Here is a 12,289-nt window from a genome sequence, read left to right on the forward strand (position 1 = left end):
AAAACAAATAAATAAAGCAGTTGGACCGGATGAAATCAATGGTAACATAATTTTAGGTTGCTTTGAACAAATAAAGTATATTCTTTTTAAAATCTTTAAATCATCAATCCAACAAGTCTTTCCTGATCAATTGAAAAGTTATTCCACTATTTAAAGGTGGTGATAAATCTGACATTAGTATTTACAGGCCTATCTCTATCTTATCTATATTTTCAAAAATACTAGAAAGAATAATGTTCAATAGAGTATTTAATTATTTTAGTTTAAATAATTTATTATCCTACAATCAGTTTGGCTTTAAAAAGAATAACTCAACTGAGCATGCAATTATTCAGTTGGTACGAAAATTTCCAATTCTTTTGAAAAATCTCAATTTACATTAGGAATTTTTATCGATCTTTCAAAAGCATTTGATACTGTCGATCATGATATTTTGCTTTATAAACTTAATTATTACGGAATAATTGAAAGAGTAATTAAATGGTTTCAAAGTTATTTATCTAACAGAAAACAATTTGTTTCTTGTAATGAACTTAATCATAAACAGTTTTTAAATGTTTCCTGTGGTGTTCCGCAAGGTTCCATCTTAAGCCCTCTTTTGTTTTTAATATACAGTATCGGACAAAGCGAGTGCAACCAAATAATGCTAATTTAGTTTCTTTAAATAAAAGTGCTGCATTTTTTCAATTTAGAGAAATAACTATGTAACTGTTTAGGGACAAAGTTCTTCAAGTTTTATTCATTATAAAGTTCATTATTTGTACACGAAAATTATTAAATTATTCAAAAGTATTAAAAAAAGTTGATTTCCTTCTGGACAAAACAAGTGCAACTGAACAAAATGTTGACCAAGCTGTATTTCACTATCAATATTTCGTGGCGAATCCTTTGTTGTCGATCACAGCCTTGCATCTTCGAGGCATAGATTCGATCAGGTGACCAATGAAACTTTGTGGAATCGCTGCCCAGGCCTTTTGGATTTGTTCGAACAGTTGATCCTTATTACGAACACCTTCACGATTAATTCTGCGGTTGACGATCTCCCACAGGTTCTCGATAGGGTTGAGATCCGGAGATTGAGGAGGCCAATCCATCACCGATAGGTGGCTGTCTTGAAACCACTGCTTGATTACTTTTGCAGTGTGTTTCGGATAGTTGTCTTGCTGAAAAACCCATTTTATTGGCATATTCCATTCAGTATTAGGTAACATAACATCTTTCAGGATATTTTTATACATGAAACGGTCCATTATTCCATCGTTTCGATGTATTGGACCTAGACCGTTAGCAGAAAAACACTCCCAGACCATTACATTGCCTCCACCATGCTTCACGGTCTTATGGCAGTAACGTAAATCGAGGCGTTTTCCGGCCGGTCGACGTACAAGGCAAATGCCATCGCTCCCAATGATGTTCAACTTCAATTCATCACTGAACAGGACAGTTCGCCATTTCTGCACATTCCAGTCAATATGAGATGTAGCAAACAGGAGTCTTTTTTTCTGGTTTTTTAGTGAAATCAGCGGTTTCTTTGCAGGGCGTCGAGAAAACAATCCGGCTTCAACAGCACGTCGTCTGATTGTTCGGTCCGATACAGGCAGCTCTAATTGCTTTTGTATCTCGACTGATGATATCCAGGGATCCTTCTTGACGGATCTGACGATCATAGAATCCTCTCTAGAAGTTATGGAACGCGGTCTTCCACCTTTGTTATCTGCTGCCAACTTCCCCGTAGAACGATACTTGGAACATAGTCTTGATACAGTCCATTTTTTCACGCGATATTTATCACAAATACTTTTTTCTGACATTCCACTTACGTAATCGCCAATAATTTTTTTTCTTAGTTCCAATCCAAGACTGTCGGGGGACATTTTTGCACTTAAAGTCATAAAAATAATAAAAATAAATAATCACGCTTCTCAAGGCTTACCGTGTTACATTTACCTTGTGATGATACAATAATGCTCTGTGGAACACAACGTCTTGGTTGGATGTGGACTGTATTGATGTAATGAAACACTTGTTGTATTTCACTTCTTGTATTGATGTTCTTCGATAACACACTTTGATAAAACTCACTTCGATAAACTATCTTGATAATACTAACTGATTGACTTCTATATACTGACTGAATTACATGTCGATTTACATGTCTCTTATATAGTAAAATGAACCTGTTCTGGAAGATTCTAGATGCTTCTTTTCGATGCTTCTAGAAGCTTCTGGATGCGTCTGGATGCTTCTGATTGTTTCTGGATATTTCTGGATGCTACTGGATGCTTCCAGATGCTTCTTCTGGAAACTTCTATAAGCTTCTGCATGCTTCTGGAAACCTCTGGATACTTCCTTTATTTTTATTTACTTTTTTTAGTTTTTTTAAAATTTTTAGGTGCCCCAAGAAGTCCTAATGGTCTTGTCACAGAGCACCGCGGAAGTGCATTTAACCAGGAAGTTCACGCCTCCTTCCTTACCGTGACGCGAAAATTTGTCCAGAGCTCGTTTCGAATCTGGATTATTATAAAAATTATTAAAAAACTTCCGTGACGTTGACACGGACCAAACTTAAGAAAATGAAACAAACCAAAAAAGTTGCACTTGTTTTATCCGCTGAAAAATGGCACTTGTCAACGAAATTCTGCCTATGTGCTGTCACCTGTCAGCTGATTGCTCATGTCATGGCATGCTATGACTCCAGAATCCTGAACTGTTTGCTGTGGTAGTATAGTTCGTTTCGTTTTTAAGACATGTAAAATTAGGAACACTTATTAGCATTTTTCGATGTTGGTTGCAAATGTTTTGTCCAATACTGTATATCAACGACTTGCATAAAGTATCAAATCTTCTAAATATTATGTTTGCTGATGACACAAACTTATTTCTGTCTAACAGTGACATCTATCTACTACTCTCCATGATGAACAAAGAACTTCAAAACATATCTAAATGGTTTAAAAGTAACAAATTAACATTAAATGCAAGCAAAACAAAATGGATTTTTTTCCACCCGCTCTCCAAAAAACGTTCTCTATCCCTAAATCTACCAAAAATTCTTATTGACCATATTGAAATAAAAAGAGTTTCTGTAACTAAATACCTTGGAGTTTTCATTGACGAGAACATCACATGGAAACATCATATTAACTATGTCTGCTCGAAAGTTTCAAAAAGTATCGGAATTTTATATAAGGTGCATACTCATTTGAATAAAAATAATTTAACTAAACTTAATTATTCTTTTATTCATAGTTATATAAGTTATGGAGTTATTGTCTGGGGTAGCACTGATCAAAGCAAGTTACAATGTCTCTATCGCCGTCAGAAACATGCAATCCGTTATGTGGAAGTATGATTTATCTTCTTTAATTTTTAAAGACCTTTTTATTTTGAAATCATTTTAGCATGAGGAATAATAGTTATTTAAATGAACCACTCTGTCGAACAAAATTCAATCAATTCTGTATCACTTATCGTGCAGCTCATCTCTGGAACAAAATTATTTTGCCTAACTTTGGTTTACCCCTAACTTATCCTGTTTTTAAAAATAAATTAAAAGATCTCATTCTCTCTATTGAAAATATCTTAAAATATTTTTAATTTATCTTGTGATAAAAAATAATTTTTAATGTAATGTATGTTCAAGTTTTATTTTATACTTGCTTACAATTTATTTTCATTTATCTAAGTACAATATAATATAATATTTTACGTACTCTCTTTTGTAAAAGGCTTCTGACGATAAGATCATTGGGACCTTCTTTTAGAAGCCTTGTTTGTATTTGAAAAATACAAAAAAGGCTTCTAAAATGCAAACGTCAAATGTAAGCAAAACATTAAAAAAAAAAGAAAAAAAATGTGCCTTCGTTCCTTGATTAACGTCTGGTCTCTGACCCAAGCTTGTGTACCGTTTCTCCTTTTTTTCCCTTAGGTGGTTCTGATCATGCAATGACCTCTTTGAATCCTTCATCTCGTACTTCAGTTTCGGACTCACCCTATCATCTCACTACTTACAACGACCCTAAATCTGACTAGGACTCTTTTGTGATTTTCTTCGTGACGGTCCATGTCTTTTCCCTTTCAGCTGAAAAATGCGCCTCCTACGTAACCTCCTGGATTCAGGCATGAATGAACACTTTTATTCCTTCTTATTGGTTCCAAATCAAGCCTCATTCTACTTCATGATTTTCACTCTCTTGTGCAGCTGAAACGCATTGTAAACGTAATTGGAGCCGGTCTATCTGCTAGGCTTGAGCCTCTTTCACATCTTCGTAATGTTGCATCTCTTTTTCTTTTCCACTAGTATTATTATGGCCGCTGCTCAAAGGAGCTTTTATATCCAGTTTCATTAACTAAAACTCATTCTTGCTTGACTCGTCATTCATCAAAGTCTCATTCTTATACTGTATCTGCCCCTGCATGCTCCAAAAAAGTTTACTTGTATAGCTTATTTCCCTGCACTTCAACCATTTGGAACACTCTCCCAACTTCATGTTTTCCTGACTTATACAACCTTCAACTCTTTAAGTCTTCTGTCAACCATCTCCTTGCTCTAAAACTCTAGTCTTTTTTTTCTAGTCCCAACTAATAGTGGTTGCCTTGTTGGAAGTGAATATATATATATATATATATATATATATATATATATATATATATATATATATATATATATACATACATATACATCGTTGCTGCAAAAGAAAACTATTTTAAGTCCATTTTTTGGCAAAAAAAAAAACTTTTTTGGTTTAAAAAACTTATTACATATAATAAATAACTGGAAACAAGTAGATTTAATCAAAATATCAAAAGCAGTGATTACATTTAAAACTTGAAATGTCTTTTATTCGGAACAGCCAAAACGGATTTATATATTACGCATTGCAGCGGCAGTTTAATATGTAGAATTTTGCTATTTTTTATATAGTTTTTAGATTATCTTAAGTCCATTTGTATTGTTGCTTCTCATAAACTTAAATTTTTAATTTTTAATTTGTTATATTATGAATAAGTTATACCGTTCGATAAATATTTTAAAAACAATTTGGTTTAATTAAGAAGATCAAACGCAGTGATAAATTAAAAACAATGGTATATTTAAACATTTTATTTTTAAAAAAGTCTTAATTTTTCGTATTTTCCAATTTTTAAACACTTGAAAAAAAATTCGGTCAGGATATCTTCAAAAATGTTTCACTTTCATTTATTGACTTTAATACCGGCGCTTCACAATTCCTAAAATTAGCATCGCGATGTCCTTTCCCAAACCACATAATCACACAAATGACATAATCCTTTAGATTGAAATGCGTAATTGGTGGACCTACTAATGAAATGAATATTAAACTCGACACAGTTTTTATTAATAAAAAGTTTCGCAAGGAAGATAAGATTATATTCATAGTAGAAAAAGAACGCTCACATTCAGCTGTTGAAACAATCAAGGTATTTATAGCAGTTCTCAGAGGCTGAAGACCATTAGGGGTTTTATTACAGTCACCAGTGGAAATGTATTTACGAAACCCTTGGACTGCCGTAATTTCACAAATATTTAAAGTTTTTGCTAATTGTCTAATATCGTTATCTCCAAAGCATGGATCTTGGTCTGCAAACCATTGTGGCTTATCAAAAATTTGTAAATTTTTTATTAAATTATCGTATTTTTCTTTGTTTGGATCATTTTCTTTGTCTTGTAAAGATTTATGCGCAGCTCTAGTTGTAAACATTCTAGAATCAAGATTTTCACTTAGTTTACTAAAAAATTCATTTTGATTAATTTTAGAAACTTTTCCGATCTTTAGTTTGACGCCTTTAAATTCAAACTTTTCTGCTGCAAGCTACGTTTGCGAATAATATTCACCTGAATTATTTCTCATTAATTGAAATATATGGTATTTTAAGGTGATAAACCAATGTGCATAAGGTAAAGAAGTTTGCCTATCTTGTAATTTTTTAGAAAGATGTTCTAGTTCTATTAAAGCATCTAGCATAAGTCCCATGTTGAGTATAAAATTGATATCTCATAATTTATTTTTAAGACCTGCATATTGGGCTCTATCTCCTCCATTACGCCTTAAATCCAATGAAGATTCATGAAAGTGTTGATACAATGCTGCATAATTATTCCAAACAGCCATCACAGATCGAGCGCTAGACGACACCCATCTAGTGCCTAGAATTCGTCCAATGGAATTTAGTTTTACACTTAAAGCCATAGCAACAGTTTCCAGTTCTTTTTTGTTTTTATGAGATGCACTGTAAATGGAATATAATTTATCAAAAAATCTTTTTTTGTGACAAATTGTTTAGATATCGCGCACAACATCGTTTACTGCTAACTCTAATCGGTGATTGCTACAATGCCATAAAATCAAATTAGGAAACTGATTCAAAAGTAACTGGGTCACGCCTGCCTTTTTGCCAAGCATATTAGAAGCACCATCACATGCAAAAGACACCCAACTACGTAATAAAAAGTTGTTGTCAAAACCAAAATCGTGTAAAGCACATATAAAAGAGTTTGCAACAGACGAGGCTTCTGTATTTGTTAATTCGATAAGATCAAAATAAATACTATTGACAATATTTATTTCTGGAATGTTCACTCTCAAGCAGATTGACAGAGCAGACTTTTTGCTCATCGTGGTAGATTCGTCTATCATAAACCCTACTTTATTACCGTTATGAAGAATATATTTTACAAGTTTAGTGCGCATTTCATTTGAAATGTGATAAACAATATCAGCGCATGTGTGATCAGATTGTAGAAAACGTCCCATGTCTAAACTAATTTCTACCTGTAATAATATTAGTTCTTTCAAATCAGAAAATGGACGATTCCTTTTTGCAATGTGATAAACAGTGCGAAATATGCGGTAGGTAGTTTCGTGCTGATTGATCTGCATTTTTGAAATAAACATAATTTTCGTGTGCAACTGATAGTTTATGGCTTGAAAGCTTTTCCCTCATTGATTGCTGTTTTTTTTCTTTTGTTTCGCCATACTCCTTAACGTCGCCAAGCGTCCACTCGCTAGCCAATTTTATTCCTTGAAATTTTTCGGAACCTAAATTATTTGCTGACTTACAAACAGAACATCCAAGACCTGTAAATGAAACTGTCAACCAGTCAAATGTCTTTAATTTCTCCTTCCACTGTAAATCAGACCAGTAATCTAAAAAAACACCATCCCATTTAGGATTGGCAAGTTTCAATACTCGAAATATCACTTCTTTATTTATTTCAGTGTCATTTTCCAAATTACTTTTAGAACTATCACTGCTTAACTTTCTTTTCCTTCCGCTTGCTAGCCATTTATCCATATTTATAATAAGTAAGTTTTTTTTTAAATGATAACATTTAATGTTGAGTAAATCTAATGTGTATTATGTTTTATTTCACCAAAAAAAACTCTAATGATACTTTAACGAAAAAAAAAGCCAATGTCGCTTTTTGTTGCTTGGTAACTTTTTATTTAAAATACAAAAGAAAAGACAATTTTTTATAATTATCGATTTAGTTTTTGAACTTTCTACCGCAAATTTTTAAATAACAGCTAAGACTTTAGTTTATTTAAATTCGCCTATTGCCGCAAACTTTAAAAATGTTTTTACAAGTTTATTTATAGGAGGAAAACAAAATAAAATTTCCATTAATTTATTATGTACCGGGATGGCATCCCACCCCAAAATATGCATTAAAAAAGGAGTGGGATGGTTTTCAAAATTTAAAAAGGTAACGGGATGGCATCCCACCCCATCCCGCCTCACTTCGAGCACTGTATATATATATATATATATATATATATATATATATATATATATATATATATATATATATATATATATATATATATATATATATATATATATATATATATATATATATATATATATATATACACAGGGCCGGCTCAAGGGTATATGGCGCCTGTGGCCATTTTAAAATTGGCAGCGCCCTCCCCGCTCCCCCCTTCCTCCTTGTATAAAAAAATTAATCGTATTATGGACATTCGTGGTGAACTTTCAATAATTATTTACAATTTAACCTTTCTTGCTTTTACAATAGCAAATAATCATACTGTCCAATTCTTTTGCAATTGCTTGTTCTATTGATAACATTACCAGACCATCCATTCTATCCTGTGTCAATGTTGAGCGAATATACGTTTTGATTAACTTCATCTTGGAAAAGCTTCTCTCTGCTGTTGCAACAGGTACAGGTAGAGTTAAAAGTATTCTGAGAGAGACAAATAAGTTTCCCAAAGCTGCATTCAAATTGTTTGAACTAATAAAGTCTAAAATATTTCTTGGAGAGTAGTTTCCCTTAAAATGATTTCGCAAGTATTTCATCTCTTCAAACAAGTCAGTTCCAGAAACATCTTTCAACTCATTGCAAGATAATAATTTTTCTAAACCCATGCATCTTTTTAGTAATTCATCGTCAGTAATGTCCTTGGCATCTAAACTGTAAAGAAAGTTGAACTGATTATTATGCTGCATAAGCATTTCAAACCGATCCTGCAAAGATCCAATGGCGTGATCTAAAATGCTGTTGAAGAAAATAATCCTAAAATTGTCTTCTTCAGTCATTGATTCCTGTTGACTTTCATAAGCAAACATTCTTTTTTTTGGTACGACCACGCTTTTTTTTTAATTCGGGCTCAATATCTAGCTCAACAGACAATTATCTTGCAGTTTCTACGATCTTTTGAAGTTGTTCATCAGTTCTATAATTTTTAACATATCCAAAGTGTTAGAAATTAATGAAACAGCCTGAGAAAAATCTAAATTGACTTCTTGAAGAGGTTTGCTTGTTATCTCAATCTGACTCAGCAAAACATACCAAGTGATAAGGTAGCAAACAAATTTAAAGTCAATTTTCTGCAGTAGTGCTCTGGACTCAGATTTGTTTTTGATTGCTGTTCAATTCTACTTGCCCATCTGGTTTCAGAAAGTCCTTTCAAAGTTAAATCTTAGACAAATTAACGTAAAACGTTCTGGTCATCCATGAATGATGCCAGTAAATATAGGGGAGGGTGGGGGAAGGGAGGGAGTGCTGTAAAGTTTGACACTAATTGACAATAGGGAGGGGGGTGTTGAGGCCAAAATAATGTCTATTTAAATTATTTTTTTAGTTTTAATGAGCAGATTTTAACGGTTTTTACATCTACTAAAATGTATAGAAATGATATTTTGTTTGTGGGGAAATTAATATTAAATGCGGGGAATTTGATATTACATTTTATTAAATTATTAAAATATAATGTTGTAAATTAATATAATAAGTTTCCCAGAGACATTAAATAAATAACAACTATTAACGTAAAATAAAAATTACTATTGTTTTATTAATATATTACCATTTGACTGCGAATCAAATTATGTTAGAAATATTAACTCTTTGTATATAAAATTCACAATCGTTATTCGCTCCCTAGCGAATTATAAAATGTGGTTCAAAGTAAACTCATAAAAGTAAACTCATAAATTTGTCATTTTTTGAAATTAAATTGTCGTTATTTCAAATACGAAACTCTAATTGTTCTCTAGTTGATTGTAAAACGTGATGCAATGCAAACACATAAAGTCTATTGAAAATTTGAAACGCTAATTTCTCCCTAGGGGGTTGAAGAAATTCTTTTAAAAAGCTTGCGCTAGTGATGAGCAAAATCATTATTCTGATTGTGATGTAAACAATACTAATAAATCAATAGTAAAATATGGATAAAACCGCATTACTTAACTTATTGATGGTCTTGTATGGAAATGCTCCTCCCGATAAAAAAAAGGCTAATATCCAGAAAGAAGTCCATAGTATATGGAATTCATTAAAAGAAGAGAAATTTGTGCATAAGGATCTTGAATCAAGAGTAATGTATTTAATCAATTTATTTAATGAAAAGGCAATGAAGTTCAAGCAATTATCATTTTGAGCCAATACTCCAAAACAGTCTGCCCCCGCATATACTCCACTTGAATTTGACAAGAATTCCTCACAGCTTGTTGCGCCCACCAATGAGCGATCTGTTATTGATGATCAACAAATTGCATTAGCTTTGAGTTTGTTGACCACGAAAAATCAAAAAAACGCAAGAAGATTGCAGCTTTAAATTGTGAAGTTGCTGGACTGAAGACTAGAAAGAAAAGTGAATTTATTGCTAGAGCTGAAGAGGATGATTTGAAAAAGAAAAAGAAGAAACTAGCTCATCTATGTAAAGAACTGGCCAAAAAAAAGTATGATCAAGCTCAACAGAAGAAAACTAGAGAACTGAAAAAAGCTAGAATGGAAGAAATCTGCTTGGAGCATCCAGAAGTCAAAGAAAAACTAAAAATCAGAAAGAAACATGGTCGACCGCCATTAGAAGTAGATCAACCTCTTCTTTTGAAGGCGATTATGGATTTTGCTCTCCATGGTTCGTCCGCTGATGAAAGATGTCGGTCAGAGGTTCTTCGGGTAATGATAGCTTAGCTATGTTTGTTAATATTGTATTTGTTAGAATTTTACTCTTAATTAGTACTTGCACTATTGTAAATATCCTTGAAATGTTAACAACTAATTTCAAGGTTTGATTTGAATATAATTTACGAAATGAATCCCGTTTTCTGTAAAAAAGTTAATTGTATCCAAATATATTTCTTTATTATTTAGAGCATTAAAATTCTCAACGAATTGACATCCGAGATGAACAAAATTGGATTTGCAATCAGCAAGAGCGCCCTCTATACTCGTTTACTTTTGAGAAGTTATGGAACATTAGAAGGCAAAAGGCACGTCAAAACAGTCCCTGTTAGATTGATCAGTCCTCAGAATAAATCTCATTTAAAACATGTTGACGGACTCTTTTGCCGTTCAACTATAAAATATGTGGAAAAAGTTTGTTCTGTTTTAGGGCCAGATAAAGTGTGTTTTATTAGTCAAGACGACAAGGCTAGAGTACCAATTAGAATCACGGCAGCCAAAAAACAGGCGCCGTTGTTGATGCATTTGGAGTACCGGGTAACTCTCCCGGACCATGACTGGGTCGTGGCTGCTAAACACAAGCTTATACCATCTTATACGCTGGAATTACGACCAAAAAAGATGGTCTCGGAAAAACAGATGCTGTTACTTATTCTGGACCTGCCAACATTGCTGTTCGATCAGGAAAACACGCATCCTCGACCGCCTTCGCTCATGGATTAGACTTTCAGCGGCTCTTGGATATCAAAGAATTTGGCTCTATTACCAGAGATCCTCAAACTAATATGGTTAAGCCTATCGTTGTGTTTAGCGTCAATTGAGGACCCGATGAAAATCCCAGATATCAGAAAGTAATTAAAATCGGGATTCACCATTTCTTGAAGAATAACCTTGATGCTTTTTTCATCATGACGAACACTCCAGGCCGCAGTGCATTCAACAGAGCTGAGCAGCGAATGGCACCTCTAAGTAAAGAATTATCTGGGGTGATTCTTCCGCACGAACATTACGGAACTCATCTTGATTCTCAAGGTAATTACATTGACAAAAGTTAATTTGGACAATAGATGAAAATTTAGAAAAACAGAAATTTGGTTTTGCTGGACAGGCTTTGGTTGATATTTGGTCTGATCTACAAATTGACGGTTATTCAACCATTGCAGAGTATATTGATCCAGACAAATCAGAGCTAGATTGAAGGACTATTTTATTACAAGATCAACGTTGGATTGCCGATCATCTTCGTACAAGTCAATATTTTACTCAAATTGTAAAATGTGAAAATCGTTCTTGTTGTCGGACTATTAGAAGCTCTTACTTTACTCTAATTAGAGCAAGATTTCTTCTGCCACCTGTCCCTGTCAACCAAACGAGAGGCGGGCTCAAAGCAGTAGATGTCTCAGAAAGAGCAAAAAAATTGTTTCCATCATCCGTCTTTATGCTCATTGCATCAAACATTGAAAGTATTCTTCCTCGTAATGCCAAAGGACTTCCAATTTTGCCGTATGATGCGTTTTGTCCATCAATTCAGTCTAGCCTAGCTGATAGAATCTGTAAAAAGTGCAATATCTACTTTGCCTCTCAAGCTATGTTAAAAAAGCACGCTTCTATCCATTCTTCTGCTATAACACTCCCTCTAATCAAAAGGGTCCAACCTGTTCGTATCGCTGCCAAGCGTCAGACAGAATTTTTGGCAGTCATCGCCTTGCATAAGAGTTCGGAAACTGCTGAATGGTTAGATGAAAATGAAGTTGACGCAACGAGTTTGATTGAATTCTCAAGAATACGATATCCTTTTAGAGCGCGGAGACCATTCACTACCTATTTTTATTG

The sequence above is a fragment of the Hydra vulgaris genome, chromosome 14, assembly GCF_038396675.1.
Source record: "Hydra vulgaris chromosome 14, alternate assembly HydraT2T_AEP".
NCBI classification, from domain to species: Eukaryota; Metazoa; Cnidaria; class Hydrozoa; order Anthoathecata; family Hydridae; genus Hydra; species Hydra vulgaris.